Source organism: Taudactylus pleione, unplaced genomic scaffold, assembly GCF_031769625.1.
Source record: "Taudactylus pleione unplaced genomic scaffold, aTauple2 ptg000073l, whole genome shotgun sequence".
Classification (NCBI taxonomy): Eukaryota; Metazoa; Chordata; class Amphibia; order Anura; family Myobatrachidae; genus Taudactylus; species Taudactylus pleione.
In genome coordinates this window covers 1,268,276-1,275,000 of record NW_028284475.1, presented here as the reverse complement: position 1 = coordinate 1,275,000, position 6,725 = coordinate 1,268,276, and the positions used below count along the sequence as shown (strand labels likewise).

At 46.5% G+C, this 6,725-nt stretch overlaps 1 protein-coding gene across 1 annotated transcript in view; it reads right to left on the bottom strand.

Annotated features, from left to right (window-relative positions):
- Nucleotides 1-4,843, bottom strand: part of LOC148532501 (toll-like receptor 2) — an 11,626-nt gene extending 6,783 nt beyond the window's left edge. Inside the window, exons 1-2 of the mRNA XM_088467694.1 lie at nt 4,729-4,843; nt 3,914-4,097 (exon numbers count right to left, since the gene is read on the bottom strand). The gene's annotated coding sequence lies outside the window, so the exon portion shown is untranslated. The remainder of the gene's footprint in view (nt 1-3,913; nt 4,098-4,728) is intronic.
- Nucleotides 4,844-6,725: the final 1,882 nt, after the last annotated feature.

Genomic DNA, 6,725 nt, shown 5'->3' with positions numbered 1-6,725 from the left:
TGTCAGTGGGAGTGATTTTGGCTCTGATAGAGCCTAAATCACTCCGGAGCTTGCGGTTGAAAACCTCAACCGCAGGCTCCGACTCGCAATTTTGATGGTCGCTATGGTCTCGACCATCGCGGCCATCACAAAGCACACTCGTATAGCCTGTGGGTGGTGACCCACAGCTATACGAGCGTCCAGAAGGACGCTCCATGAAAATGGAGCCCGGCCCTCATTCAGAGCGTGCGCTCTGCTCAGAGCGTACGGCTCTGAATGAGGGCCTTAGTTACAAATAAAATAAAAAAACATACAAGTTGCCCATAGCATTGCTTGATCCATGGATTGGTCATTCCACCCATGAGGGTACCAGGTGGGGCAGCCTAAACTAAGTAAATATGAAAAGGCTTATTACCAGGCTGTCGAAGCTGGATAATTGGCTGAGACAAGATCAGTTTAAAATTGGATTGCAGCTACGCCATCTTGCGACTGGCCGCAAGACGCCATCTTGGAAATTAGATCGCAAGACGCCATTTTGCGACTGGCCGCCTAAGTGCCATTTTAGATAAACTCACACTTTAGTACATGTGGCAATATTACTATTAGCATCATGCGATTGCATCTTACACCATTTCTCATACAAACATTAATATGCACAATAGCGCTGTTAACTAGTCACATATTAGCGAATGCATAAGATTCTGTATGAAAACGCCAAATATTAGCTTCATGCACACGCATCTGCCCCAAGTTAACTAGCGTCTTTACATCAAACCCCTCATACTCACACATTACATATTCACATACAAGGTTCCATAAGCTTGTATTCCTGGACAAAAGTCCAGGAATGATGATGTTCGTCCATGCAAGATGACGTTTTGCCTCTTTCTGAGTTCCGTTTTTTTGGAGGGAAAAATCCGAACTCAGCGTGCAAACTCGAACCTATCCGAGCCTGCACATCCCTAATTTGAAAAAACCTGTTAAATTCCTTGTAACATATGCCCTCTCCTTTAGGACCAATGGTATTAGCAACAAACTTCTCTATTGTGTTGTTTATTTCTGGGGGGTATAAATATGTGTGCTCTGACCCTGGGTTCTAGTCTTTGTGCTGAATGCTGATTGACGAGGGGTTTCTTGCTGATGCCTACATCTGGTCCAGAGAGCGCTGCGTATGTATATCTGTACTTGGGTCTGTATAATTTCTTTGCGCTAAGATTATATGAGGATCATAGCGTGTAAATGACTGTACTTTTACTTGAATAATACTTTGTGCTTTGGAACCACAGATTCTAGGTCTGGAGTATTTATTTACTGTATGACTGCGTACGCAAAATAGCGTCATCCTTAGAGGTTTATAGGAAGGATATTAGAAGGTATAGGCAGGGGTATTCATAAGGTTCAAAAGCAGTATCCTTAAGGGCCACCTATTCCTCCCATAACACAAGGTGACAACCTTATCTCAGGTGACACCATCCTATCATTAGGATTTGGCCCAAACTTCTCCCATCTATGATATCTTTGGCCATGTGCACTATGGATTATTTAGCGCAGTATGACGTAAGTAACCTGCAATCATGGCCGCCCATTCCTGCCCGTGCTCACTGACTAAGGTCACTCTGCACCATTCCTGTAATCATGGCCGCCCATTCCTGCCCGTGCTCACTGACTAAGGTCACTCTACACCATTCCTGTAATCATGGCCGCCCATTCCCTGCCCGTACTCACTGACTAAGGTCACTCTGCACCATTCCTGTAATCATGGCCGCCCATTCCTGCCCTTACTCACTGACTAAGGTCACTCTGCACCATTCCTGTAATCATGGCCGCCCATTCCTGCCCATACTCACTGACTAAGGTCACTCTGCACCATTCCTGTAATCATGGCCACCCATTCCTGCCCTTACTCACTGACTCAGGTCTCTGCACCATTCCGGCAATCACAGTCGCCCATTCCTGCCCTTACTCCCCAACTCAGGTCACTCTGCACCATTCCTGCAATCACAGTCGCCCATCCTGCCCTTACTCACTGACTAAGGTCACTCTGCACCATTCCTGCAATCACAGTCGCCCATTCCTTCCCTTACTCACCGACTCAGGTCACTCTGCACCATTCCTGCAATCACAGTTGCCCATTCCTGCCCTTACTCACTGACTAAGGTCACTCTGCACCATTCCTGCAATCACAGTCGCCCATTCCTGCCCTTACTCACTGACTCAGGTCATTCTGCTCCATTTCTGCAATCACAGTCGCCCATTCCTGCCCTTACTCACTGACTAAGGTCACTCTGCACCATTTCTGCAATCACAGTCGCCCATTCCTGCCCTTACTCACTGACTAAGGTCACTCTGCACCATTTCGGCAATCACAGTCGCCCATTCCTGCCCTTACTCACTGACTCAGGTCATTCTGCACCATTCCTGCAATCACAGTCGCCCATCCTGCCCTGACTCACTGACTCAGGTCATTCTGCACCATTCCTGCAATCACAGTCGCCCATTCCTTCCCTTACTCACTGACTAAAGTCACTCTGCACCATTCCTGCAATCACAGTCGCCCATTCCTTCCCTTACTCACTGACTCGGGTCACTCTGCACCATTCCTGTTAAATCTAGTTGTTGGCATCCACCAAACTTGAACTAATGTTCCTGCCTGTTGCTCTGATCATCAGGTTTTCTGCCTGTCTTGTGATACCATTATGCTCACACCTGACCTGCAGGCTGTCTGACATGTGACCCCCCCCTCCTCCCCCCCCCCCCTACAGATCCTGTACTGCGCACCTATAGCTATTCATCCATGTCTGGCTGTGGGGACAATACAAGTGTCACTTTGCGAGATTGTGCGAGCACAGACAGAACCTGAATGGCCAGTTCTTCCACACATGTGACAGACAATCAGATCACACTTGTTCGCCCCAACACAGGTAGTCCGGGGGCAATGCTAACTAAGACGGCTAAGATACTGCAAGTTACGCTTAGGCAACGCATGTCGTCCTGGTACTACAAGACCCAGCAGGACGTCCACTAGGGTCAAAGTATTCAATGATACAGCAGGTCAGACGCCCTTCCTGTAAGAGCTTACACTCCACGCACTGCCCCCTCCCATTTATAATGTCATAACACGCCTCCTCTAATAGAAGTAATAGTTTGTTTGCAGGCAGTGCAGCTGTACTCTCCAGGGTCTTGTTCCAGATCTCCCCAGGAATGCGAAAAATGTCAGGACCATTGGCCCATGTTTACTTAACAGTGCTATGTTATACCAGAACGATATGTAACATACACATATTACAGGAGAGCGATAAACAAAGCTGGCGTTGCTAATCAGGCAAACACGAGGTTACGTTTGCATCAGAACCCACAAATTCTACGCTAAAAGGCAACACAACCCGCAAAGCTTTCTCTTTCTAGGAATAAAAAGAGACCCAGGCGCACCCTTTATTTGATCAGGTAACACAAAGCATTTCTGTCATACATGGGATATTTTTGATACCTGGAGGGAGAGTTTAGATAACAAACAGTATAGCACCTTGCTGAAGGAGCCGACAAGCTATAATACATTTTTCATGATAATTTTACCGCTAGGGGGCACATGCAAACCCCCCGCCCCAACTTATATTATTAATGAAAACATGCAGAGAATCGTGGCCCATTGTTCTTAAAGTGCAAATGCAGACAAAATATAGGACATCCACATAGGAGATAGGGGTCTAGTTACTAAGCAGTGTTAGGAGACAGAGTGAAAAGTGATAAGAAAGTGATAAGGTGCCAGCCAATCAGCTCCCAACTGTCATTTTTCAAACCCAGCCTGTGAGATGACAGTTGGGAGCTGATTGGCTGGCACCTTATCACTTTTCACTCTGTCTCCAAACACTGCTTAGTAAATAGACCCCATCATCACTTATATACTGTAGGTGAGGGAAATAAACACTGATTTTACCTTCTCAGCTTGTGCTGGCTGGGAGCTGCCAAGATAATACAGAGCAGGTCTGTGCTGTACACTGCTGCTACCAATCATTGGTTGGGCTGGAGTCTCACAGAATATGGCAGTGGGCACTGAGCAACTTGCAAATGAGTTTCTGCATCTGCAGTTAAGGAAAGATAGGACAGCGCATTTCACAGTTCTGTAATACATAAAAAATATTATTATTATTTTAAGGTCCACCTTAAAAACTTGCAACCCTATCAGTATATAGGACTTAACATCTAGAACACCATCTGTAGCTTGGTGGCTGTATTATTACACCTCACATCCTGTCCCATAGCTTCTCCTTTCACTGCACTCTCTAAACCCCCTCCCCCCCCCCCCCCCCCCCCTACCTCAGTTCTACTGTGGCCATTGATTCACCAAACAAACAAAAAAAAAGTTTTTGAAGAGTTGTTACATTTTTGCTGCATTCACCTAAATAGGCCCCAGCGGTCAGACGCATAAAAAAACTGCGACCCAAAACTGACTACGCTAGTCGCCCGCACGCTTCTGTCTGTCACTTGATACCCAGCCTTGTTTTATTACTGTTTTGTTCCCAATTGTAAAGTGCAACCGCATTTGCTGGCTCCATACAAGCAATTGTTAATAAATAAATACACGGTATACTATCCCCATGTAGATGGAGTAAGGACACGAGAGAGATACCCTAGAGACAGGTGTCAATATCACATCACTGTAAGCAACACATAGATTACAAGGATCATGTTTCTATGCCTGGTGAGGTGATCAGTGAAATGCGTGTGGTTCTATCCATCAGGTATACTCACCTTGTGACCTGTAACCCCTGCCAGGGCTGGTGGTCCCCCCTCTCCTTATACAGGGCTCCCTGCGCACAGACTCCAGCAGCTAGCTGTGTGAGAACCTGAATCAGTATGTAGGAGGTGTGTCCGGCTTCCCAGTCAGCAGAGCTTCTTCCCAGCCTCCTCCCAGTGCAGTGTCAGTGTGAGGCAAGCACAGTACTGGCTGCATAATGTGGATGAAATGAGCCCACGAGCTGTGGCCACCAGTCACCTCTCTGTGGTCTTCCTTCAGCCCAGTCTCTGTTCTGTTCTTGGAAACGGAGTAAACAACTCACACTACTCAGCCAGTAAATGCTACGTAATCCCAGTAACAATGGCAAATGCCAACCGTCCCAGGGAAAATCAGATTAGCTCCTGGTTACAGAAAACGTATCCCCTCACCCTTTGTTTCTGGAATAGTTCCAAGGGGAGGAGGTGTCAGGAATCAAGATTTCGTGTCTGTTTGGGGCCTGCTTACCCCGACCTACAAGGACATAAATGGGTCTAGTTATTAATGGGCAATGAGCCTTTTCCCGGCAACAACATGGGGCAGCGTACTTAAGAAGGATGGGGGCATAAAAATATATTCTGCTTTGTTTCTTTAAAAAAAAAAATCAATGCCAGGCACTGCGCAAGTCTGTAATGACAGGGCGGATTATGTGGTGATATCTAGTCACTAGGCATAAGTGACATCATCGAGATTGCAGCCTATCCAATCACTAGGAGCCAGTGACATCACTGGGATTGCTGCTTATCCAATCACTAGGAACAAGTGACATCACTGAGAGTGCAGCCTATCCAGTCACTAGGAGCCAGGGACATCACTGAGAATGCAGCCTATCCAATCACTAGGAACAAGTGACATCACTAAGAGTGCAGCCTATCCAGTCACTAGGAGCCAATGACATCACTGAGAATGCAGCCTATCCAGTCACTAGGAACCAGTAACATAACTGACTGCAGCCTATCTAGTCACTAGGAACCAGTAACATCACTGAGAATGCAGCCTGTCCAGTCACTAGAAGCCAGTAACATCACTGAGAATGCAGCCTATCCAGTCACTAGAAGCCAGTAACATCACTGAGAGTGCAGCCTATCCAGTCACTAGGAACAAGTGACATCACTAAGAGTGCAGCCTATCTAGTCACTAGGAGCCAGTGACATCACTGAGAGTACAGCCTATCCAATCACTAGGAACAAGTGACATCACTAAGAGTGCAGCCTATCCAGTCAATAGAAGCCAGTAACATCACTGAGAATGCAGCCTATCCAGTCACTAGAAGCCAGTGACATCACTGAGAGTGCAGCCTATCCAGTCACTAGGAGCCAGTGACATCACTGAGAGTACAGCCTATCCAATCACTAGGAACAAGTGACATCACTAAGAGTGCAGCCTATCCAGTCACTAGGAGCCAGTGACATCACTGAGAGTACAGCCTATCCAATCACTAGGAACAAGTGACATCACTAAGAGTGCAGCCTATCCAGTCACTAGGAGCCAGTGACATCACTGAGAGTACAGCCTATCCAATCACTAGGAACAAGTGACATCACTGAGAGTACAGCCTATCCAGTCACTAGGAGCCAGTGACATCACTGAGAATGCAGCCTATTCATTCACTAGGAACCAGTGATATCACTAAGGGGTATATTCATCACAACTAGCATTTTTAATGCAGATGTGATACATATTTTTTTGTCCAAATTCGCAATGTGAAAATAAATGTTTTCACACAAATTTACTGAAATGCTCTTGCCAGGAGATGGCTACAGTAAGATCCTGTCCTGGTGAAGAGCTGGAAGCAGTGTGATAGCTTAACGCCATCGCACTGCGTCCTGGTTTGGGTCCCTGACAGAAAATGCGCATACACAGGCGTCGGCTGGCGTATGCATCACAGAGGCCGATGGAGAGGCAGAAAAATATATAAATTGGTAAAATGTAATTTGTATGTTTGGACCTGTTTACATGCAATCCAAAACCAAAG